Raw genomic sequence first — 27,239 nt, forward strand, 5'->3', positions numbered from 1 at the left:
AGAAGGGCTGCCTCATCGAAGGCCTGTTTTGAAACAGAATGGAGCTCGACAGATCATTAATAGTAGAGTGGGAGGGGTGCTTCTTGTCTGCTTTCACCTTAAGAAAATATACAAAGGACATGTAAGTTCTCTGTAGATGAAGCGACCATTCATTTGACTCAACGTAAAGGCTTTCTACGGGGCTGGTGCGAAAAGCACCCGTAGAAAGGCGGATGCCCAAATGATACACGGGGTCCAGCATCTTCAAAGCACTTTGAGTTGCAGACTGATAAACAACGGCCCCATAATCTAAGCGGGTGCGAATGAGGCTTCGATACAGATTCATGAGGCATTGCCTATCACTACCCCAAGTAGTACGTGACAACACTTTTAAAACATTCATGGCTTTTAAACATTTTGTTTTTAAATACTTGATGTGCGGTACGAAGGTCAACTTGTTGCCCAAGATTAAGCCTAAGAATTTATGCCCGGCTTTGACAGAGAGACGTTGCCCCTTCAGTCGAATGTCAGGTTCCGAGTGCATGCCTCTCTTTTGAGAGAACAAGACACACGTGCTTTTTTGTGGGTTAAGTCGAAATCCGTTTTCATCTGCCCATTTGGAGACCTTGTTTAAACCCAGCTGAACCTGCCGCTCACACATTGCCAAGTTGCATGACTTGAAGCCAAGCTGAACGTCGTCGACATATGTACAATACAACATATTGCGGGGGATGGACAAGTGCAAGGAATTCATTTTGATAATAAAAAGTGTGCAACTAAGTACACCACCTTGTGGCACGCCTGTTTCTTGGACAAATGTTTGGGAGAGAACACTGCCCACACGGACACGGAATGTCCGGTTTGACAGGTAACTTTCGATTATGTGAAACATTCTTCCACGCACACCAAGGTGGGACAGGTCTCTTATAATTCCAAAATGCCATGTTGTATCATAAGCCTTTTCGATATCGAGGAACACAGAGAGAAAATATTGTTTATGGATGAAGGCGTCTCTGATCTGTGCCTCGATACGAACAAGGTGGTCTGTGGTGGATCTACTTTCTCGAAACCCGCACTGAAATGGGTCGAGCAAATTGTTTGTTTCAAGGATATGTACAAGTCGGCAGTTTATCATTTTTTCGAAGACTTTGCACAAGCAGCTTGTAAGTGCAATAGGCCTATAACTCGAAGCTAAAGAAGGGTCCTTGCCCTCTTTCAAAATGGGAATAATAATAGCCTCTTTCCAGGAGGTAGGGATAGTACCAGAAAACCAGACAGCATTGTACAAACAAAGTAAGGTTTTCCGTGTTTCGGCTGGTAGGTTTTTTAGAAATTTCATACACCACACGGTCAGAACCTGGGGCAGAAGTACTGCAGGAGTTTAGAGATGTTCAGAGCTCAGCTAGACTGAAAGCTTGGTTATATGCCTCGTATCTAGTGGATTTGTGTTCGAGTTTCTGCTTTTCTATTCTTGTTCTGTATTTTTGGAAAGTGTCAGTATAGTGGGACGAGCTGGATACCCGTTCAAAGTGTGCACCGAGGAAGTTTGCCTGATCTTCCAAGGTATCACTCTGAGTGTTTACGAGTGGCAGTGAGTGTACTTGTCTTCCTGCTACCCTACGAACCATGTTCCAGACTTTGGCCTCTTGTGTATATGAATTTGTCCCTGATAAAAACTTGTGCCAGCTTTCTCTTCTGGCCTGCCGACGCGTTCTCCTGCCTCGAGATTTTATTTTCTTAAAGCTCTCAAGGTTTTCCGCTGTCGGCGAGTTCCGCAGCAACCTCCATGCCCTGTTCTGTTCCTTTCACGCATTCTGACACTCAGTGTTCCACCACGGGACGTGTCGTTTGCCGGGCAGTCCAGATGTTTGTGGAATGCACTTGGCTGCTGCGTCAGTAAGAAAAGCCGTGAAGTACTGCACAGCTTCATCTATGCCTAATCCGCATATGTCTGTCCAATTTAAGTGAGTAAGCTTTTGAAATTGTTCCCAGTCGGCTTTGTTTACCAGCCATTTGGGAACATGTGAAGGACATTAATATATTATTGGTGTACTCAAAACTAAAGGAAAATGGTCACTTCCATATGTATTATTTATGACTTTCCACTGAAGTAATGGTACAAGTGAAGGAGATGCGATACTGAAGTCTATGGAAGAGTAAGTTTTGTTGGCAAGGTTACAGTATGTTGCCTCTTTCCTATTCAACAGACAAGCACCTGATGAAATGAGGAATTGTTCAATGAGACGACTTCGTGCATCACAGCGAGAGTCACCCCACAGACCATTATGTGCGTTCAGGTCTCCAAGGACCAGATAAGGTTCAGGTAGTTCGTCTATTAAAGACTGGAATTGAAGTTTTTCCAGACGGTGGTGCGGAGGTATGTACAAAGAGCAGACAGTGACGAGTTTGTTTAGAATAACTGCTCGGACAGCCACCGCCTCGAGGGAAGTTTGAAGGGGTAATTGTGTACATGCTATATCTTGACTAACTATAACCGCTACACCATTGAATGGTGGCATGGCATCATCTCTATCCTTTCGGAAGATTACGTAGTTGTGTAAAAAGTTTGTGTTTGTTCGTTTCAAGTGTGTCTCTTGTACACACAGCACTCTAGGATTGTGTTCATGGAGGAGTTCTTGTAAGTCATCGAGGTTTCGAAGAAGGCCTCGGATGTTCCACTGTAATATTTCTGTCTGCATATTTAAACAAGAGAGATGCTGCTGTGTGTACAAAGAGTATCTATCCTGTGTTGGAGTGAGCTCGTTAATTCAGGTGGCAGAACGGTCGTCCGGCCCCGTTATTGGTTTCTTATTTTTCTTGGCGAGCTCCAAGGAGCCGCGCCGCACTTTTGGTACCAAGGGTACCGTTGTATCCATTGCCTCCTCAGAGGCACTGGGTGCCCGCACATGCGAGCTGGTGGTTCGGATTTTAGGCCTCACCTGGTGAGGGGAGGCCTTGAGACCAGAGGACCCTGGAGTCTCCGGCCTCGATTCGCTAGGAGGCGGAGTAGACTGAACTACTGCCCCCTTGGGGGCAGGCGCCACAGCCGACGGCTCGCTCTGCGCTGGCCGAAGGGGTGGCGAGGGCTGGTGCGGCGTTGCCCCCTGACGCGCCGCATCAGCATATGTAGCGCCGTAAAATGGCGACACTCTTCGTCTTGCTTCTTTGAATGCGATATTTTCTTTAATTTTCAATGTGATAATTTCTTTTTCTTTTTTCCAAAATGAGCAAGACTGTGAGTATGCGGCATGATTTCCGCCACAGTTCACACAGTGTGATGGTTCTTCGCAATCGTCAGAATTGTGGCCTGACACTCCACATTGTGCACAAGTTTGGTGACCACGACAGCTTTGTGAGCCGTGGCCATACTTCTGGCATTTAAAACAACGACGTGGGTTAGGTATGTATGGTCTGATCGACGTCTTCGTGTACCCTGTTTGAATACTCTCTGGCAGATTACTGGAAGCGAACGTGAGTATTAAGTGTTTAGTTGGATTACTGGAAGCGAACGTGAGTATTAAGTGTTTAGTTGGTGTTACCTTGTTGTCTCTTCTAATGATGATTCTTTGTACATTGGTCACATTCTGACTCTTCCACCCCTCCAGAAGTTCCTCTTCGGTCAAGCCGAGCAAATCAGCATTAGATAACACTCCACGGGTTGTGTTCATAGATCTGTGTGGCGTTACAGTGATGGGAGTGTCACCAAAAGTTGAAAGATTCTGTAGCTTTTCAAACTGTTCTTTTTCTCGAATTTCAAGGAGGAGGTCTCCGCTGGCCATTTCGGTAACTTTGTACCCAGCTCCAAGAGTTTCTGTGAAACATCTGGCTACTACAAAGGGGGATACAGTTCTGGCTTGCTTGCTGCTTATCTCACTATGTATAACATGAAAATGGGGAAAGTTTTCATTTGATCGATTGAAAAAGCCAAAGTCTTCGGTGCGTACGCGCTTTAAGATGGTACGATCACTTAACAAGGGAAATGCTCTATGCATTCCAGTTTAATTTTCTTCAGAAGCGTTGGCGGCCACCCACCACGGAGCCCAACGAGGGGACGCTACAAGTTTGCGGATGCTAAAACCTGCAGACGCCAGCCGTAGAACGCGACTATAACCCAATGCGCCTAGACCAAGATAGGCTATTTTCACAGGGTTAGCCCTAGCCGCCAGGAAGTTTGGAAGTAGACAGAAGAGAGTAGAAGACAGGACAGATAAATAGTGAGGGATAAAGACGAAGATGTAGGGAGAGAAAGATAGGAAAATGCGACTGCCGATTTCCCCTGGGTGGGTCAGCCCAGGGGTGCCGTCTACGTGAAGCCGGGCCCAAAGGGGTGTGTTGCCTATGCCGGGGGGCCTTAAAGGTCCAATCACCCTGCGTCGGCTCAACCCCCAGGATCCCTTTTTCCCCGGACACGGCAAAGCCACGCACGGCTAGGCGTGGGAGGGAGTAGAAACTCCCCCGTTAGCTCGGGTCCGTGGTGTCGCTACACACCAAACGCCTACTTGCGCAGGCACCCCTGAGGGGTTCTTTGGCTGACCTAAGCCTTTCTTTCATAGCCCTCGTTTTACCTCTTTCTGCCACCAATGCAGTCTCCAGCTCAGCGATTCTCATCATCAGTTCACCCTGGGTCCCCATAACTTTCTCTATTTTTTTCTTGACCTCACATTGCCTACAATTGGCATCAGCTTCCTTTGCATTCACATTTGCACTAGCCTTCATTTGCAAACCCACCTTGCATTTTGAACATTTTACAGTCTTTTTAACCATGTCTTTCTGACAGTATTTTTGACACCAATTCATCAGTGTCCACATGTAGCTTAATTGTAACACTTGATAACTACAGGACGCCGCGTACGACGAACACTGTCCTAAGTATAAAAAGTCCAAGCTCTACTACAAAAATTTGAGGTCGGTGTACTTGCACTTCCACCACATGGTAGCAGGAGAAAAAAAATGCAAACAAAAAAATACCAGGTCGCTGACACCCCCAACAGTCCAACATTGTAATAAGTGCTATAAAGTTTTACACTGCTGCCTTATTAACTATAAAAGCAAGCTCAAAGCATGCAAAAACACTTATCTGCACAGTCTATCTGGAGCCCTCGCAAAGCACGTTCGTCCATCGCAAAACTAACTCAACCCGCAACTAAAGCTTACATTTTCAAGCACACCAGCGCCACCAATGGGCACACAAGCACTGGGAGGGCCTCTCGACTATTTCGATTCACTGAGAATCTGTTGAGCAACTCAGAAGTGTCACGTTTTTTTTTTCTTCCCCTTTAAACCAGTACTTTATGACAAAAATAAAATTAAAAGAGAAATACATCTTGGTTGCCGATGAAGCGCATGGGCTGTTTTAGATTTGCGGATGCATTTGAATTGAATATCAATTGACACTGTCGACGAGTAAAATTTGAGGTTTTGATTTTTAAAGAGTATTATAGAAAGTATAGTCGGCGTTTAATAAAATAAGATACATTCACTAAATAGCATGTGCGTCGCTCACACAATATATGTAACGAACGATAAGAGTGTACTAACTTTCATTGGCACTATAACTACAAGTTATAATAGTACTTACAGTGAAAATAAAAACAAGACAATGAAGAAAATACATCACCATCTCACACTCTGAAAGTTTCTTACTTGCGTGAAAAAAAATCTACAAAAATGGGCATGCACCGTGCGTGTCGTAAAGAGGCACGAAAAGTCAAACAATGAAGGCGCATGTTTACAGTTGATAAAAATAATCGAAATATTTGTCTTGTAACAACAGCAAAGGTACCGTATTTACAAGATTCTACCGCGCCCTCGATTGTAACGCGCACCCGGTTTCCACGGCGAAAAAAAAAAAAAGTAAGACATCGATTGCAACGCGCACCCATTTTTCTCGTTGGCCCGCACGATCACACCACTCGGGAAAACGACTCTTTTCGCGAGCGTCTTCCATTTAAATATGAGGTACGGGGGAAGCTTGGGCCTATCTGACGTGCAGCGAAGCATTGCCGTCACTCTAGTTTTACCGTGGCCCGATGTCAGCACGCGAACTTGCTTCACCCCCTTCTTTTCGACGGTTGTGGTGCCAGGCATGTCGAAGTAAAGAGACGTCTGATCGGCATTCCCGATTTGCCCAAGCAGGTAGCCGTTGTTGTGATGCAACTTTTGGTATATGCCCGTTCGCCATCGGAGGAAAAAGCCTTTCCTCTTCATAAAGTTAGTTAGCCAGCACCTGCTCGCTTTAAACTGGCTCCGCATTAGCCCTTTTTCTAAGGCTAACTGCATAGCCTGCACTTGGAGCAGTTCTGTCGTCACGGGCCGCTCACTGCTCAATCATATACCCGCCAAGCAGCTCTTCAATTTGCGGAAACCGACCCTGCTGTGGTCCACTGAAGCCTTTGCGTGAATGTTTGCTGTCGACAATATTCTGCTTTTGTTTCCGCCAGTCCCGCACGCACGTTTCGGGAACTCCGAATGACCGCGATGCGGCCTGATTTCTGTCCGTTTTGGCACACGCGATGACATTTCTTTTAAAAGCGGCATTGTGGTGCACTCGTCGAGTTTTTGGAGTCGGCCCTTCCATGCCGTCGATTGATTGATATGTGGGGTTTAACATCCCAAAACCACTATATGATTATGAGAGACGCCGTAGTGGAGGGCTCCGGAAATTTAGACCACCTAGGGTTCTTTAACGTGCACCCAAATCTGAGCACACCCATGCCGTCGATCCTAATGCACTACAAGATGACGAACTCCTCAGCACACGTACGAAGTGCCACACATAGGAAACACATAGGCAGAAATGGCCGACGCGCCAAGCCGACGCGCGTAGGGGGCGGCCATTTTGGAAATGCCGATGGCAATAGAATGACCGTATTAATTTTTTTTTTTTTTCGTACTCGATTCTAACGCGCATGGATTTATGAACCCGCTTAACCGGAAAAAATGTGCGCGTTAGGTTCGAGTAATTACGGTAGGCTTGCAGAACGTGTGGCATTACTTGTGACATAACATGCCTCCGCAATTTCACGCTTTGTCTGATTAGGTTGATCGAACAAAACTACTGTGGTTTCGAAGACTGGGTCACATTTACATGACTGACACAGTGAAGCGAAATGAGATGGCTCCTTTAAATGAATTTCGCCGCTTGCTGGCGTATCAGTTGGCACAGTCATCGACCAGTCTAGCAGAAATACTTTTGGAAAAAAAAAGGGAGGAAAAGGTTAGAAAGAAATTTGTGTTTAACTGCTACACAACAGATGAGAAAACTGCTGACAAGATTCTGACTGCATTTTTCTTTGGTCACTGGAGACTAATAATAATAATAATGATATCTCGTGATTACGTCCCAAAACGAAGAAATGATTAGGAGAGACGCTGTAGTTGAATGCTCCAGAAATTTCAACTATAACGTGTTCTTTAACGTGCACTGACAATGTACAGTACATGAGCCTCGACCATTTCGCCTTCATCGAAATGCGACTGCCATGACCGGGATCAAATCTGCGATTTTTTGGGTCAGCAGCCGAGCATTGTAGCCACTGTTCTACCGCAGCAGACTTCCATGCCGACTTTTGTGCACTATAGAACGAATATGATTAATCTTATTTGTGGTGGCAAACAACCCTCGCCCCACATCGCTTCTTTACATTCTTCAGGTTATGCAACTTCGCATATATATGTCAATGACCTCAAATATTTTTAGCTTCCTTAATATTCCCGGGTGAAAAATGTCCGTATATTTATCTCGTTTTGCCATGTGAACCGATTTTATCAAACCAATGCAAGGACAGGGATTTGGCGAGCGATTTTCAGCTAAAAACTACTGCTCATCTTATGTGTGCAAGTTTTGTTTTTGATTCTGTGTGTAGCATAATGTCACAATTTTTCATTTAAGAATATTCAAATGCACCGACACAAAATTAAAACATCAGTTTTGATGAACCTGCAGTGCAACTTTAAACCATGTACCAAGAAACTGCAAATTATTAGAGCAAAGAACTACTCAGATGAATTCTAGTTCCATTCCTTGTTTAAACGCACTTGGAATGTGCTCACTTTTTTGTACAATGCGTGAGTTGTGAATTGAAATAAAATAATAATATCTGTACCTGAACACTGCGAAACCCCTCAGCAGTTTCGTTATTAATTCATTATATGTTCAACCTATGAATCCCTGAACAATTATGAATTTGGTGTTCCAGCTCCCATTGCTCACGACAGCACGTTTTGACTGCGTGTATCAGACGTGATCATTCATCGCATGTCGCTTAACTGCTACATCCTGTATACATCAGCTCTGTTATACCTAGACTGACTGCGTCATTTCTTTCGTATTTAACACACAGGTGTGTTCAGGGATATATTGTATTTTGGATGTACTAATCGTCAACATTCAAAGACCACTTTCATTTTTCTTTTTTATTTGGTGCACCCACAAGCTGCGGGTGACAGAAAACAGCCGGTGTGCTCGACTGGTTCGATGCACACACTTCTCTCAAAGTGCTTAATGCGCCCGCGGGGGTTCTGGGATTGCTGGGTCGCCAGCGAAAATTTCTGTTTTTCTAATAAAGAGTCTTTCTCTATGTGGTATCGAAATGTCTATTGCAAGCAAATTTGTTATAACGATGTCAGTATATGGGCACTATTGGCTGGTTTTAGCTGCTACCGTTGTCGTAGCCATCATGTCCCATAAAGAATCAGAAAAGTATTTTTCGACACACAGACATGAAAGGGCAACCTCTCGCTCTGCAGCCCGTGACATTCGACCATTCATTTGATGCCTCACCAGTGCAGCGTGCGTAAGGATGAAATAATTGCAGGATTGACGCACTGTGTGATTGCACCTGTTCTGCTGCCACTGCTTGTTATCAAAATGTTGGGTGTTGTCCGGAGTAACGCAAAGCCGATGCTATCAACCCAGCTAACCTGTTTGCTCTGTTTTCAGTGCGACAAATCTACGACATCGAAAACTGTACATCGCATGCTCGAAAAAAATCAGTCGCAGTTTCTCCGTAGGGACAAAGAAATAATGTGATATCAACAAATTGAAACTTTGAATGAATATAGGCTACAGCAGCCACGGCATAGCCAAAAATTTCTAGGAGGCCGCTCGCCAAGCTAAGTTTGTGCACATTTCTGCACAGCTACTTGTCATGAACACCTTCGAAACAGGCAGCGGGGCAGAAAGAGCACACGGCTGCAATGCGGACCCGCGGCCAAGATCTTGCGGTAGGAGCTCACGACGCTGAAGTGAAGAAGGCTCATCAACAGGCAGACCCTGAAGTGAGAGCCCGTAAAACAGAGGCAGCACCCAAGCGACGGCAAGTGCACCTTGAATCGGAGCGGGCGCAGGAAGTGGTGGCAAGGGCCTAAATCGGTCACTTGAGGTTGGTGGCACTGCTGCACACTTTAAGCGCAACTTCAAGGGTGAATGATCGATCGGTTGGCCACAACTGTAAGGTATGCGACCGCTCGTGCTTTGACAACAACCTCACCACAAAACTTGAGCCAATGCCATTGCCATGCTCCAACGACAGTTTCCTGTCCCTGCCGCGTCATCGGCACCACCAAGCAACTAGACTGAGTACCGAGTTTGCTCCCCGTGCAAAGACTATTTGGTGGCAGGAAAGGTTCTGACCACGAGTGTAATGCACGAATACCCCTACCCTCCCAGGCCAGAGCGCCAGCCCATGCTCAACCTAGTTGAAGAACACCTCACTGCTCTTCGTCTATCATTCATGAGCATCAGGCGTTTAATTCGTCAGCGGCCAGTACGTCGCAAAGGGGCAGGTGGTCAATGTCCCGATCGACGTGCCGAACACCGTGCAGTGCTTGCTGCGGAACGTGCTTGCCGCCGCCATCTTCGATGTACACCTCAAGCGCCGGCTCATCAACAAGCCATCCTGCAAAAAGCGCCTCGACAAGAGGATCCACTGGCTCTCCCTATCAGTTCCGAGTAAGCTCCTCTATCATAATTCACCTTGTGGAGATGGCAGGACTTTTCCTTCGGGAGGGAGGGGAGTTCAATCAAGCTTTATGTATGTTAGTGGGTGTGTTTGTGTACTTATACGCATACAAAATAAAAAAAAACTAGGTAGGATTCGAACCTCCTGAATTTCGCTCCCAGTGGTAGCAGCTCACCACCGCTTAAAAAAAAAAAGGCCACTCTAGCATGCGAAATGATCTGTCTTTATCATCACCGAAAACTTTGTGAACAACTTGTATAGAGGTATGCACTGTCTGCTCATTCCCTCTAAAGATTTTGCACGAAAATACAGCCGTTGGTACAAAGTGTGCATTTTCTTCCGGAGTTGTGCTACCTCTCCTGCTCCAATCTTCATGAGCATTTCGCACAAAGAAGACAGCTGACTCCTTTCATCTCACGCGTCGTTCATCGGCAGCCTTCTCACTCACACACAGAACGTACTAGACAGTTATAATTTAGTGGACTCAGCGGGATAACAAGCTGACCAAGTAGCACAATTGAAATGGGCATGTACAGTATGCTAAAGAACCCATAGCGTGTACCATATGCACACAATTTTTCAGATTTAGCATTACCGTGTTTGCATAGTATATGTAGTGTACTTCGAGCATTGCGGTGGTTTCAGACGCCCGCTTTAAACTGAATTCAGCGATCGTGGGGACCGATCTACTTCTTTCGCAGCTAACAACTATGCAACATGGCTTCGATTGACATTAGGGAGCCTCGCCGACCGGGTATTACGAATAACGTAGGATAGTTTTTGTGATAGCTTCCCATTTCGAACATCTCTAGGCTTAGCTAGAAGATCGGTGTAAACAAATCTGCAACACAAAAATTTGCGCTATTAATGCATGGTTTACGTTCATGTTCACGCGCACATTATTGAGCTGTGAACGTTGTTCACGCTCAACCTGTGTGCGTTCCTTTTAGGCAATCTTCGTGCTTGAGCAGCATGCTGCATGTTTTGATCTGCTTGCCGTTATTCACGTGACATCTCAATATGTTGGTATCACAATTATTGCTTTGCCCTTGCAGTGAAGCTGACTTTTTTTGATGCAGAAGTACTGATGCGCTTTTCGAATTCCGATAGTTTTAGAAATGTCACCTGTGTTTCACAAAAAGGGCTCGGAGCTTCCTGACCGGTAAACAGATGGGCAGCCCATTGGCCGGAGCTTGATTGTGGCCCCAAACACTACCTTTCATGCTTTTTACTTTTCAGCTTGCCAACTTTCCAAGCAGTGTGGATAACAGCTTTGATGAGGGGGGCCAAGGGCCACCACCTTGATAGCTCAAGGCACTCTCGTGTGTAGCTTGTGTCCCTGGTATCACGATTGTACATAATTCTGACGAGTAGAGTACATTTCTTAGTACAACGTGGATTTAGAGGTGAAAAGAGGACGAAAATGTGTGTGGTGCGTGGCGGCGCTGCTCATGAGGAAGTGGAAGGAATACGAAGGAGGTTAAACGCTCGAGAAGCCAGGCGAGTCGAGGCAGTCGGACAGCAGGAGAGAACGAGGGTTGTGACGATTACTGGTCTGTTGCGGCGCCGAACCTCGCACGGGTAAACTCAAGGTGAACGCCGGGCGACGACGGTGAAAGCGTCACCATCGAGACCCACGAGCGAGTTGATGATGCTGGGGGCAACGGAGCCAAGCAAGCTGAGGCCTAGCTGCGGGACTGGCCTACCAGTGTTCCAAGCGTGGTCAAGCACGCGTCTGGCCAGCGACGCTACAGCGAAGCGGCCGTCCCAGCGACTGTCGTGTAGAAGCACCACAACCTCAAGGCGACACACATCGGACCATCTCGTCAACAGCGACGAGTGAGTGACTCACGTGCAGTGTGGTGCTAAATAGCTGCGCGGTGTCAGGGTCACGGAACCATGTACTATAGCTAAGGATGCACAAGGACAATAGCGCCGCAAAGTATTTTAAGATCATTTATGTTAGTCTAAACCCTTCATTGCGGCGATGGCGTAGTGGTTAGAGCATCTGCCTCGCATGCAAAAGGTCCGTGGTTCAAATCCCGGTGCCGTGCAGTTTCCAACAGGATAAAAAAAAATCCGCGTGATGATGCAACTGCATTAAGAAGCCTGGGATGCGGCCTCACCGGTAACCACCGCCAGGAACGCACTCCCTCACCAGAGGATTGGCCACCCTGGTGCAGTATCTGGCCACTACCTTCCTCATGCATACGTCGAATAACTCAGGGTCCTCAGTCCCCAGCAGCTGCGAAGCAACTGATCACGGCGGCGGTCAGATCTGCAATGCAGCAGAGGGTGCTAAGAATCTCTGGATTCGGACAGGCCGCCATTGGAACCTGAACTTGGCAACGTTTAATGCTAGAACCTTATCTAGTGAGGGAAGTCTAGCTGTACTATTCGAGGAGCTAGAGGGTGTTAAATGGGATATAATAGGGCTCAGTGAGGTTAGGAGGACAGATGAAGCCTATGCGGTGCTACAGAATGGACACGTCCTTTGCTATCGGGGCTTGGCAGACAGAAGAGAACTGGGAGTGGGGCTCCTAATTCACAGAAACATAGCTGGCAACATAGAGGAATACTATAGCATTAATGAAAGGGTGGTAGGTAACGTAATTAAACTGAACAAAAGATACAAGGTGACGGTCTACAGCCTTACGCGCCTACATGCAGCCATGATGACGCTTCAGTTGAAAGCTTCTATGAAGACGTGGAATCGGCAATGAGTAAGGTAAGAACACAGTATACTATAGTGATGGGCGACTTTAATGCAAAGGTAGGGAAGAAGCAGGCTGGAGACAAGGCAGTAGGAGATTATGGCATCGGTACTAGAAACGCCAGAGGAGAGCTACTAGTAGAATTCGCAGAACGCAATAATTTATGGATATTGAATACCTTCTACTGAAAACGAGAAAACCGCAAGTGGACATGGAGGAGCCCTAATGATGAAAATAAGAACGAAATAGACTTTTTAATGAGTGCACACTCTGGAATCGTGCAGGATGTGGAAGTGATCGGCAAGGTACAATGCAGTGACCATAGAATGGTACGGTCTCGAATTCGCCTAGACTTGAAGAAGGAACGACAGAAACTGATACGCTAGAAGCCAATCAATGAGCTAGCACTGAGAGGGAAAGTACAGGAATTCAGAGTGTCGCTGCAGAACAGGTACTCGGCTCTTAGTGAGGAAACCAACCTTAGCGTAGATACAATGAATGATAATCTGACGAGTATCATTACGGAGTGTGCAGTGGAAGTTGGAGGCAGGGTAGTTAGACAGGGCACTGGCAAGCTTTCCCAGGAAACGAAGAATCTAATTAATCATTAAAGTCTCAAGTACAACAGACAAAATAGAACTGGCAGAGCTTTCGAAGTTGATTAATAGACGTAAGGTATGCGATGTAAGAAGGTATAACGTGGAGAGAATTGAACACGCTCTGAAAAACGGAAGAAGCGTCAAAGCAGTGAAGAGGAAACTTGGGATAGGCAAAAGTCGAATGTATGCACTAAGGGACAAAGAAGGCAAAATAACTACCAATATGAATAGAATAGTTAAAATAGTGGAGGAGTTTTACAGAGATCTGAACAGTAGCTGGGACAACCACGACCTTAATACAATAAGAACTAGCAGTAACCCAGATGACACCCCACCAGTAATAATAGAAGAAGTCAGAAAAGCTTTGGAGAGCGTGCATAGAGGCAAAGCTGCTGGTGAGGATCAGGTAACATCAGATCTGCTGAAAGATGGAGGAAAGATTGTGTTGGAAAAACTAGCCACCCTGTATACGAGGTGTCTCCTGACAGGAAGGGTACCAGAGTCTTGGAAGAACGCTACCATCATCTTAATACATAAGAAAGGAGATGACAAGGATGTGAAGAATTACAGGCCGATTAGCTTGCTCTCTGTAGTATACAAGCTATTTACAAAGGTAATTGCTAACCGAGTAAAGAAAACATTAGAATTCAATCAACCAAAGGAACAAGCAGGATTTCGAACAGGCTACTCAACAATCGACCACATTCATGCTATCAATCAGGTAATAGAGAAATGCTCAGAATATTACCAACCACTATACATAGCCTTCATAGATTACGAGAAGGCGTTTGATTCAGTAGAAATATCAGCCGTCATGCAGACACTGCGGAATCAGGGCGTCGATGAAGTATATATAAACATCCTGGAAGAAATCTACAGGGGATCAACTGCTACCATAGTGCTTCATAAAGAAAGCAACAGAATACCCATCAAGAAGGGCGTAAAGCAGGGGGACACAATCTCCCCAATGCTATTTACCGCGTGCTTACAGGAGGTTTTCAGAAGCCTAGAATGGGAACAGTTAGGGATAAGAGTTAACGGAGAGTACCTCAGTAACCTGCGTTTCGCCGATGACATTGCATTGCTGAGTAACTCAGAGGACGAACTGCAACTCATGATTACGGAGTTAGACAAGGAGAGCAGAAAGGTGGGTCTTAAAATGCATCTGCAGAAAACGAAAGTAATGTACAACAACCTCGGAAAAGAGCAGCGCTTCGAGGTAGGTAATAGTGCACTTCAAGTTGTAAAAGACTATGTCTACTTAGGGCAGGTAATAACCGTGGAGCCGAACCACGAGAGTGAAGTAACTAGAAGAATAAGAATGGGGTTGTGCACCTTTGGCAAGCACTCTCAAATTATGACAGGTAGATCGCCACTATCCCTCAAGAGGAAGGTATATAACAGCTGCATCTGGCCGGTACTTAGCTATGGAGCAGAAACCTGGAGACTTACAAAGAGGGTTTAGCTTAAATTGAGGACAAGGCAGCGAGCAATGGCAAGAAAAATGGTAGATGTAACCTTAAGAGACAAGGAGAGAGCAGAGTGGATTAGGGAACAAATGGGGGTTAAGGATATCATAGCTGAAATGGACATGGGCCGGGCATGTAGCGCGTAGACAAGATTACCGCTGGTCATTAAGGGTAACTAACTGGATTCCCAGAGAAAGGAAGCTGGTTAGGGGGAGACAGAAGGTTAGGTGGGCAGATGAGATTAAGAAGTTTGTGGGTATAAATTTGCAGCAGCAAGCACAGGACCGGGTTAACTGGCGGAACATGGGAGAGGCCTTTGTCCTGCAGTGGACGTAGTCAAGCTGATGATGATGATGATAAAACCCTTCATATATGTGTGTCCATGTCGTATAAACGTGCTGTCGTTGTATACGTTGTATCTCTTGTCATTTGAACACCTGGGTCCACACGAACCTGTCATAATTGGCGAGCCTGCCAGGATAGGCTAACTATATTGGTAGCCAGCGCTCAAACACAGGGGTGAGGCATGGATAACGACAATGTTGTCAGCATTCAAAAAGAGCTAGGACTGAAGGATACAGAATTGAGGGCATGGGTTGGGCAGGAGCGTATAGGCTGAAATACGTGGCGCAAGGTTGACAAAGAGAAAAAAAGACGAGACAGAGCGCCAACTCACAACTAAGTTTCTTTTCATGAAGCATTCGCAATATATAGGCTTTTGGGGGACATGCGCAGACCATTTCATTCACCGCAAGTGCAGGCATGAACATTTTTATGATGTAATAACTGATAATTGCAATGATGAAATCTGGGAACCACCAACAAACAGATATGCCTAATGTAAAGACGTCGAAAAAACCAAACACACCCAAGCCTGCGCAAAAAAAAATGCCAGGAAAAACCAGCAAAAAAGGACTGACAGACACTTCGTAGCACCCAACTAAAGTACATCTAGATCCAACAGTTGGAATTCACTGTAATGCAGCACAACTGAAGGCACGCTGACGCATGAGTCACCTTTCTTCATTATGTGAAAGGCTTCGAGTAACTCCCGCGCCAGCGCATCCCGGCTCCTTCCACGTACTCGCGTGCGATCGAACTGTGGCGTGCAGCCACACGAAGCACAGTGAAAGGGCAAATGAGACCCTGTTTCACTCCTAATTGATAAGGCATGCTTTCTTAGACGGTCATTTGTACAGCGCCCTGTCTGGGGACAAACACGGACTGGGGACGAACAAGGAGCTGGGGACAAACACGGACTTGGATCCGGACACTGAAGCGACATACATATACGTGATGGAACTGCGCCAGCGACTAGAGAAGACATGTACTATCGCAAGAGAGAAATTTGAGAAAGCGCATTTGCTGCAAAAAGAATATCACGACAGAAAAGAAACAAGATCTATTTACGACAGATAAAGTGCTAGTTTTGTTGTAAGCCGATAAAAACAAGTTAATCTTGTCATGGAAAGGCCCGTTTTTTATGGTAGAAAGTTGCAATGAATTGGACTATGCTCTTAACTTTGGAAATAAGGTAACTTTTGTATATTGGTCTGTTTGATTTCGGTTCCACGATCACTGCCGCTGGTGGCACCAGTGTTATTTATGTATATAAGCATGCGCAAGTTGGAATAAGGGGGCTTTTGTTCCGATGAGCACTCAAGTTGTCTAGTCGTTCATTCACCGGCGGCACACGCTGCCACTACATTGGCGACGAGGGTGCTCGTCTAGGAGGGGGTCTGATTTTCGTCATTTTCGCCGACTGTTTCCCGCACCATGAGTGTCTCTGGACTGGCACCACCGCCCCCGTTCCTGCCCACGCCTGGCCGCAATGGATCCGCATCTTCGAGAATTTTCTGCTCGCAGCTGGTGTTTCGGACTGTGCGCCGGACCGTGGCAAGGCTCTCCTAATCCACAGCCTCGGCGTAGAAAGCCAGCGTATATTTCACACACTACCGCTTCAGTCTTCGACCAACGCAAAGTCCGGGTGAGTCAACTACTGATACAGATTCGGGAAATGTCAAGTACAGTTCTCAGACACAGCATGAAGCGTCGTCGTACGATACCGCTGTTGCAGCGCTGCATGCACACTTCACGACAACAACAAATATTGTGGTCGAACAGCACCGGTTCGGTAGGCGCGTGCAGCAAGTCGGTGAAACAATCAATGAGTACATTACCGCGTTACGTGAGCTTTCTGCTACGTGCTCTTTTCCTTCTCGGGAAGATTCCTTGCGTGACCAGTTCATTGCGGGTGTATTATCTTGGAACTTGCGCAAGCGGTTGCTGCTTGAAGGGTCTTCTCTTTCGTTCGCTCGAGCTGTACTAATAGCGACACAGTTTGAGCAGGCAACCAATGATTGCAGAGAATTTGCTATTGCAGATGTCCAGAGCATAAATGCTCGCGAAAACATCCCTCCGCCCGCATTTTCTGCCAGTGACCCCTCGAAGCGGTCGCGCAGCCAACGGGGCCAGTGTTATCGCTGCTGTTCACCTCGGCGCAACGCATCTTCATTTCGCTGCCCCGCCAAAAACAAGCGGTGTCATGGTTGCGGTATTATGGGTCATTTTTGCAGAGTCTGCAACAGAAACGCCGCTCCTGTTCGTGAACTAGACGACGAAAGTTCAATAACAGAAGAAGTATTGAGTATTCTTGCCGTGACGACATCCACTCGTCTCGCAATCTACGTATCGGTAGCAGTTGGGGAAACGAAGTTAACTTTTTTCTTGGATTCAGGGTCATCAGTATCGATTTTGACGCATGACCTATTTAGGCAGCATTTTGCAGGTCGGCAGCTTTCAGCTGCTCGAATTAAGACTACTGAACTATTCGAAGAAACCCATTCCAGTGTGCGGTTGCTTCTTTGCTGATGTCACGTACAATAACTGCACAACAAAGCTTCTTTTTTATGTCGTTGAACAAGGCACCTCGCTTTTAGGTATTGATGCAATTAGGGCACTCAGTCTGCAGATTGATGGGTCGTCACTACAGTGCCTTGATACGACAGCGGTGCGTACTAGGGCTCGAACGGAGCACACCGCAGTCATGACAGAGGCAGAGGAGTCCATTCACCTTCCATCAGAATTAGTCGAAGAGTTTGGCGCTCTTTTCAATCCAGGACTTGGCATCGCAAAGGGTTTTGTTCATCGCGTCAAAACACGGTCGACAGTTCAGCCAGTTGCTTCAAAACTCAGGCGCCTTTCCCTCTAACTGCAACCACGAGTCTCGGAAGAACTGCGCCGCTCGAAAAAAATGTACGTGATAGAGCGAATAGAGGCAGCCGAGTGGGTGTCCCCCATCGTTGTGATTGAAAAGAAAGACGGAGGTATCCGCCTTTGTGTAGATCTTCGACAGGTAAACAAAGCCGTCGTAGCAAATAGCTTTTCCCTCCCTCATACAGAAGAGCTATTCCATAGTCTAGTGGGGGCAACCCACTTTTCCAAGCTTGACCTTGCATCAGCGTACCATCAGGTCATGCTTCATTCCGAGAACGGCTTTTATAACACACAACGGCCCCTTTTGTTTTAAGCGCGTGTGTTTTGAGCTCGCGACGACACCATCTGCTTTTCAGAGTATGATGTCGAAAATTCTGCAGGGCTGCAGCGGCGTCCTGTTCTATATCGATGACATCATTGTGTTTGGGAAGGGCAGAGAGAAGCACATGGCGAATCTTACCGCAGTGCTGAGGTGCATAAAAGAGGCAGGACTCAAATTGAACACGAAATGTGTCATCGATACACCGGAGCTTACGTTCTTGGGCCACAGGATCACCGCAAACGGTATTGTGCCGTTGAAGGAAAAGGTTGCTTCCATCCGAGACACTACAACGCCTACGGATCCAGTAGGCCTTCGATCATTTCTGGGATTGGTCGAATATTATTCTAGGTTTATTCCCAATTTCGCTGACATGGTTGAACCAATGCGTGTCCTGCTAAGAAGGGGCAGCGATTCGTTTGGTCTGATGAGGTAGACGCTAGTTTCAGAAAGACCAAAGACACGCTGGCATCTAGCTCTATACTGAGAATGTTCGATGAATCTCTTCCAGTCTTAGTGTCGATGGACGCATCAGAGTGTGGAGTTAGAGCGGTCCTACAGCAGGTGGACGGCATAACTGCACACCGTTGCTTTCGGGTCTCGAGTCCTTTCGCCAGCTGAGAGGAAATATTCGGTAGGAGAACGGGAAGCGTTGGCCTGTGTTTGGGCGTGCGAGCGGAGGCACATGTACTTGTAGGGACGCCACTTCACGTTGCTCACTGATCTTCAAGCCTTGGTGGCATTGCTTTCAACCCAAGGAACAGGAAGGCTTGCTGGTAGCACGATAGACAGAGCGCCTACTACGGTACAACTATACAGTCAAGTATCGCAAGGTGTCGCAAAACCAAGTGGCGGACGCACTCTCACGCCTGCCCGCGTCCTCTTTCCAGGAAGAAGAAACCCTGTTTGACGAGGTTGTATCAGTTCTCAAATTCCTTCCTGCATTACCAGAGAACAGTTTGAGCAGTCCCAATTGCAAGATAGCGCACTGCAACAAAGCAAACAACAAAGCAAAATCTATGTACAATCGTCGTGGCCTGCACACAAATCGTTATCGGCCGAGCTTCAGCCATTCTTCAAAGTACGTGACGAACTTTCTGTGGTAGACAATCTTACCTTGCGTGGCGAACGGCTTGTGGTTCCCACGTCACTCACGCAGCAGGTAATCGCTGCAGCACATGAGTCGCATCCCGGAGTGGTGCGAACAAAAGCGCGGCTGCGAGAAAAGTATTGGTGGCCGGTCATGGACCGCCAAGTCGAGCTAGCTATTCAGATGTTTAGCATATGCCAGGAAGCAGACAAGAGCGTCAAGGTGCCAGCTACACCCTTGCAACCGGTCCCCTTTCCAGAGCAGCCGTGGCTCAAACTCAGCATGGATATTGTAGGCCCATTTGAGAAGGCGCCCTACGATTGCAGATATGCAATCATGCTTGTAGATTATTATTCCAAATGGCCCGAAGTGCATTTCTGTAGCGAGACTACAACCAGCACAGTAATACGCTTCTTAGTCGCTGTGTTCGTGCGTGAAAGCTACCCAGAAGAGGTTATTTGTGATAACGGTCCACAGTTTGCATCTCGGGAGTTGGAGGTATTTCTTCAAGATCGCGACATCCAGGTCAAACATTCGTCCGTATACTATCCACAAGCAAACGGCCAAGTGGAGCGCTTTAACAGAGTATTAAAAAGCTTCATTCAAGTGGCGGTTCTTGAGCAGCGACCTTTGCGCCAGGCGGTAACAGAGTATCTTGGTGTTTACCGATGCACACCGTATGCTACAACGGCAAGGGCTCCAGCTCTTCTGCTACACGGGCGGCTGCCAAGAACTCAGTTGGATGTCGTCGGGCATCCGTCGGTAACCTTCTTTGATGACCCTAACTCGGAACTCCGGCGCTTACGTGAGCGGGTAAAGTAAAAGCAACAGAGCAGCAAACGATACACAAACGCTCGGAGGGCTGCAAGAAAAACCAAAGTTGACGTTGGTGACTTCATCAGAGTAAAGATAAAGAAACCCACTACTAGATTTAATAGCGACCTGGAATTCAGCCACCCAAGAGAAGTGATCAGCAGAAAGGGACCATCTTCTTTCCGCCTGGCTGACGGCAAAATGTGGAATGCATCCAAGTTCTCAAAGGTGCCACGAGCCTCTACCGCCCTTTATACGTGGGGAGGAAACGGTACAGCTATGGGGGGGGAGGACCTCTGCCTACATGATGGGGCCCCACCTCAGAGATAACTACCAGGACTTCAGCTGCTGCTCCTTCGGCTGCGCAGGCACCCACGCTTCTGCGTACGCCGCACACGTACCCACGTCTTCTGCATATGCTGCACAGGCACCTACGTCTCCTGAGTATGCTGCACAGGCACCTACGTCTCCTTTGGCTGCGCAGGCACCCACGTCTCCAGCGTACGCTGCGCAGGCACCTACGTCTCCTTCGGCTTCGCAGGCGCACGGGTCGCCTGTTGCGACACAGTCAGCCAAGTCTCCAGGAGCAGTCACACAACAACGCAGGGTGCAACCACCAAGAAAGAGACTACCACCAGAGCGTTATGGCTACTAGGTGTAGCAAGAGAAGTTGTGCTAAAGTGAATGAAACGGACGTATCCAGTGCGGTGGATTCCTTTTGTAAACTGTGTGATTTTATAGTACTAAATAGTTACGTTCATTGTACAGGTGGTATTTTTGTATAGTGCTTTTTTGCATATGTGCTAACACACTAAACTACTAAATCACTAATCCATATAGCTGTTTTTAAGGAAGGGAATGTGTTGTATATTGGTCTGTTTGGTTTCGGTTCCACAATCACTGCCGCTGGTGGCGCCAGTGTTGTTTATGTATATAAGCATGCACAAGTTGGAATAAGGGAAGCAATACTTTTTTGCAGACTAGTTGGTTCATACTTGAAAAATTGAATTGCTGCACAAACTTGAAGAAAAAACAAGAGAGACAGGAAAGAGTGCAGACTACCAACTGTTTATTGTCGTTTTTTGAAGCCAATATATACATGCTACGCTGCGCTTCCACGATGCGCACAAAACCAAAGACGTCGCAAACAAAGCCGACCAAATCAAATCAAAATTGACTGTCACCACAATGACAAACGTGAAAAATGGCAAAATACAAAAGTGATACCCACCACGATCTAAACTGCTTACTCCCAAGGTGTGCGCTCATCTTTTATCTTTTATTATTCATTGCACCAAGCATCAACTAAAGCATGAAAAAATGAAAACATGTTCTAAAGATTTTCGTTTTAAAACCCTAAAAATAGCGCTTAGCACCAAATAAAACAATAAATTAACATTTTCATATTCACTCCAAGCAGCCCCAAATGAGAAACCAGAAGAAGCAGTACGCCGAGAGAGTCAAAAACTATACTAACATAAAATCTAACAAAACATTCCGTAGCGTCACATGGGAAAGAAAACAAGAACACTAATAAACAACACAAAGAAAGATGAATGGAAGAGAACACAATGCAAGGCGTTAGCCACAACATTACACATGACCTTGCAGGAAGACCATTTCCCTGTCCGAAAGTGAAATGGAAGGCATGCTTATGCACTTGTCATCATATTGCCTGATAAAGTACGCTTCAATTATCTCTCTTTCGGTCTTTTCACGCGCCTTAGCCATGACTGACGCACTCTCGAAACGGGGGGAGCAACCGCATGTCCTACAGTGGAAATCTAAATGACCGCCATTTTTTCCTTTTACGGCCAGACTGTGCTCACGCAAGCGTTCGTTGAGGCAACGCCCCGTCTGCCCTATGTACACCCTCCCACACGACAAAGGAATCAGATACACAACCGCAAATACACACCTAATGAACACGTTCGCATGCTTTTTTGTGCACTTTTCCTTCTTCTGTTTAGTCATTAACGAGCAGATCTGACGTAACTTTGTAAGCGCAGAAAACAGTACATCAACACCGTACCTATTAGCCACCTTTTTTACATTGTGGGAAACACTATGTAAGTAAGGCATAACATGAATAGGCCTCTTCTCCCTTCCTTCGACAGTTGGACCCCCGCCCTTGTATTTTTTAAGAAGGCTTTCACAAGCGCTAGCTAAAAACTGTGCTGGGTACCCAGCCGCACCCAGACGAGCTACCTGATCCTCGAAGCTTTCAGAGATCAGATGAGGGCAAGACTTGTCGAGGGCTTCCGCACAAGCTGACAACACAATGCCCCTCTTAATCAACTTCGAGTGCGCACTATCAAAAGGCAACAAGCCTTTCTTCGATCGCGGATTGTACTTGAAGCAGATGTGCTCCTTGGCAAACTTCAGCTGTAGGTCCAGAAACTGGATCTCATTATCAATCGGCATTTCGTGCGTGAACTTCAGGCCACTGAAGTTCATGCACGAAATGTTTGTTCACGCACGAAATGTTGTTTTATTTGGTGCTAAGCGCTATTTTTAGGGTTTTAAAACGAAAATCTTTAGAACATGTTTTCATTTTTTCATGCTTTAGTTGATGCTTGGTGCAATGAATAATAAAAGATAAAAGATGAGCGCACACCTTGGGAGTAAGCAGTTTAGATCGTGGTGGGTATCACTTTTGTATTTTGCCATTTTTCACGTTTGTCATTGTGGTGACAGTCAATTTTGATTTGATTTGGTCGGCTTTGTTTGCGGCGTCTTTGGTTTTGTGCGCATCGTGGAAGCGCAGCGTAGCATGTATATATTGGCTTCAAAAAACGACAATAAACAGTTGGTAGTCTGCACTCTTTCCTGTCTCTCTTGTTTTTTCTTCAAGTTTGTGCGGCAATTCAATTTTTCAAGTATGGAATAAGGGGGCTTTTGTTCCGATAGGCACTCAAGTTGTCTAGTCGTTCATTCACCGGCAGCACACGCCGCCACTACAGTAACAGTGTTTCACATTAACATGTTGACAAAATATGAAGAACGAGACACAGCCGACTTGTCTTTGATGGCTGTAGTGGCAGCTATGGGCAATGAAATTGATGACGCGGACAGCCTTCACAAGGAAGATGAAACTGTTCCGCTGAAGCAATCTCAAGGCTGGCGAGACATCGATATTTTGCCGGCACTCACGGATGGACAGAAGGCTCAAGTAGAGACGTTGTTTGAAGAACACAAAAAGATTTTCTCCATTCTACCAGGAAAAACTGACCTCATGCAGTGCCAGTTAAAACTCACAACGTCCACACCAATTCAAGTCCGTCAGTACCCTCTGCCCTTCGCGATAAAAGAGGACGTGGAAAAGGAAATACAGGAGATGGTACACTTCGAGATCATTCAAAAATCTCGACTCTTCATACAATGCACCTATTGTTGTTGTTAAGAAGAAAGACGGCAAAATAAGGTTATGTATTGATTTCCACCAATTGGATAAGGCTGTGGTCCCAGACTGTGAGCCAATTCCCCGCACTGATATGATGTTTGCTAAACTGACAAACTGCCGCTACTTCTCAAGTTTCGACTTCACGGAGAGATACTGGCAAGTACCCAAAGGCAACGAGTCAAAAGAACTCATAGCTTTTCCAGTGACTCTGGACTCTACCAGTTCGAGTTCATGCCCTTTGGCATCGAAACCGCGCTGGCAGTGTTCAACAGATTCACGTGTGCAGTCGTCAGAGATATACCAAATGTGCTGCACTAATTCGACGACGTGCTTATCGCTACAACCACGTGGCAAGAGCACGTCAACACCCTGCAGCCCGCGTCCGGCAGGCCAAGCTTTCTTCGCCCGCGTCCGGCAGGCCAAGCTTGCTATAAAACCCAAAAAAAGTGAAGTGGGCTTCCCCAAAACTAGGTTACTAGGTCATATCGTCGGCCAAGGAAAACTACAGACTATGAAAAATACCACCAACAAGAATCAAGCGGCTGCAAGGCCACAAACAAAAAAAGAGGTACGAGCATTCTTGGGCCTCACCGGGTACTACAGAGACTTTGGACCCAATTATGTAGAATTGATGTACGTCTTAATAGATCTCACAAAGAAGAGGGTGTCAAATAACGTTGTCTGGAAAGAGCAGCATGAGGTGGCCTTCCAGAGGGTGAAAAACTTGCTCACAACGCAACCTCTATTGCAATCACTTGATTTACAAAAGCCATTCGTTTTGCGAACAAACGCATCATTGCACAGCTTGGCCGCGGTGCCTACTCCAAGAACATGAAGGGCGCCTCCACCCAATTTCATATGCCAGTAGAAAACTGCTGCCGCACGAGGCAGCGTATTCCATGATCAAAAGAGAATGCCTCGCCGTGGTATGGGCAATTAAAAATACCATGCTTTCCTCTATGGTCAACCATGTATATTGCAATGCGACCACCAACCACTGGTATATATTCAATCTGCCAAACATTTTATCAACGTGTACTTTGTTGGAGTCTGCGACTCATGCAATATGACTTCACAGTTAGCTACATTTAGCTACATAGGAGGCTCAGAAAATGTGGAAACACACTATCTGAGCTCAGCTAACACATAACTTCCACTGAGTGTTCAATCTTCAGTGCACTCACAGGACAATCAGTGTGTTCCCTTGTCTAGTGACCACTGTGATTGCTGCAGTGTTGTGTGTGTTCTCAAATGGGTGGGGGAGTGCGACAAGTGGAGTACATTTTTTAGTACAACGTGGATTTAGGCGTGAAAAGAGGATGAAAATATGTGTGGTGCGCGGCGGCGCCGCTCATGAGAGAGTGGGAAGAAGACGAACGAGGTTGGAACGCTCGAGAAGCCAGGCGGGTTGAGGCAGTTGGACAGCAAGAAAGAACGAGGGTTGCGACGGCTACCGGTCCGTTGTGGCGCCGAACTTCTCAGTGGTGAACTCGAGGCGAACTTGGATGGCAAGTGATGCCGGGCGACGACAGTGTGTCACCATCGACACCCACGAGCAAGTTGGTGATTCCGGGGGCAACCGAGCCAGGCAAGCTGAAGCCTAGCTACGAGACTGGCCTATTGGTGTTCCAGGCGTGGTCAAGCACGCGTTTGGCCGGCGAAGCTACAGCGAAGCAGCCGTCACAGCAACTGTCATGATAGCAGCACCACAACCTCAAGGCAACACACGTCGGACCATCTCGTCGACAGCGACGAGTGAGTGGCTCACGTGCAGTGTTGTGCTAAATAGCTGCGCGGTGTCAGGGTCGCAGAACAATGTATTGTAGCTAAGGATGCACAGGGACAATAGCACCGCAAAGGATTTTAAGGTCATTTATGTTAGTCTAAACCCTTCATATATGTGTGTCCATGTCGTATAAACGTGCTGTCGTTGTTTGGTTGCATTTTTTGTCGTTTGAGCACATGGGCCCACACGAACCTGTCACAATCATGAACGAGCAGCTTTACACTGCTAATGTTCTAAATGAGTACTGTGCTTTTTGTATTCTGGTGCCTTTTACTACTATCTAACAAGTACTATTTGATGCAATGCTGATTTGCTATACCTTTCTATAACTTTCTTGCTATAACTTTCTTTTATGATGTTACCGGGAATAAAGTATACACGATGAATATACTGGCGAGCAAATGCGTACAACGCTGCTACAGTCTGAGCCCGTTCCCCTCAGCCCTTCATCGTCGTCATCCTCAGGCATCTACTTAGCCCGTCACATTACCCGCCAGCGGCAGAAGCACCGTCCCGGTGCGATCAACTCTCGAGGCGTGAGTAGTATAGTTTAAGCCGTGAGACGTGCACTATATCGGTCTGGACTGAAGCTGGTACTGACGTGGTATAGAGTGGAGCTATCTCATAGATCGCGCTGGTGACCTTGCGTATGACGCGGTAGGGGCCAACGTAACGGGACATCAGTTTTTCGCAGAGACCAACACGACGTGATGGTAACCACAGCAAGACGAGCGACCCCGGGGAGTACTGTACGTTGCGGGGCCGGCGATCGTAAGCACTCTTTTGGTTAAGCTGCGAGGCACATAAACGATCCCGGGCGACTTGGCAGGCGATGTCAGCTCAGGCCAGGGCATCACGAGCATAAGCAGTCGATGAGGGGGTGTCAGATTGGAGCATGGTGTCCATGGGTAAAGGCGGGTCATAACCAAACAGTAGGTAAAAAGGTGAAAATCCAGCTGTATCATGACGTGAAGTGTTGTATGCGAAGGTAACGAAAGGTAAGTGGATGTCCCAATCTTTGTGATTCTTGGAGACGTACATCGCTAACATATTCGTCAGGGTACGGTTGAAGCATTCCGTGAGGCCGTTGGTTTGTGGGTGGTACGCTGTAGTGAACTTGTGGTGGGTAGAGCAGGATCGCAGGAGCTCGTCGACTACTTTAGATAGAAAACAGCGGCCGCGGTCGGTGATCAACTGACGAGGAGCAACCACTGCGCAGAATGATGGCAGCTGGTGGGGAGGGCGCGTGTAACGGCATACCGCGTTGCGTAGTCGGTAGCAATAGCAATCCACTTATTACCGATGGCCGACACGGGAAAAGGTCTTAGAAGATCGAGGACGACTCGGAAAAATGGCTCATCTGGTACTTCAATGGGCTGGAGGGTACCAGCAGGTCCCAGAGCAGGTGTCTTGCGGCGCTGGCAGAGGTCGCATGCCGCAACGTACTGTCGCACAGAACGGTAGAGGCCAGGTCAAAAGAATCGGCGGTGAACGCGGTCATATGTGCGTGACACCCCTAGGTGTCCAGCGGAGGGGGCACCATGGAGCTGGGCCAAAACCTCTGAGCGAAGATGCGCAGGAATAACGTGTAAAAGCTCAGCACCATCAGGGCGGGCATTGTAGTGGTGCAAGATGTCGTTGTGAAGAATGAACAGTTGTAAGGAGTGGTCAGGGTGGGGAGAGTGCAGATTATTGATAATAGCACGCAAAGAGGGGTCGCGGCGTTGTTCAGCAGCTATGTCGGTGAAGTCGGTAATTGAAAGAACGAGGGCCTCTTGTCTATCTTCCATCATGTCAGGGGGATCGACTGAGTAACGGGACAAGCAGTCGGCATCCTTGTGAAGTTGTCCAGATAGCGCAGCGCCCAGCGACCAAGGCGTCCCGTGGGC

At 47.0% G+C, this 27,239-nt stretch overlaps 1 protein-coding gene across 6 annotated transcripts in view; it reads right to left on the reverse strand.

The window, feature by feature from the left end:
* Positions 1-27,239, reverse strand: part of LOC142767442 (sorting nexin-4-like) — a 284,030-nt gene that overhangs the window by 116,282 nt on the left and 140,509 nt on the right. The window lies entirely within an intron of this gene.

Source organism: Rhipicephalus microplus, chromosome 1 (assembly GCF_043290135.1).
Source record: "Rhipicephalus microplus isolate Deutch F79 chromosome 1, USDA_Rmic, whole genome shotgun sequence".
Taxonomy (NCBI): Eukaryota; Metazoa; Arthropoda; class Arachnida; order Ixodida; family Ixodidae; genus Rhipicephalus; species Rhipicephalus microplus.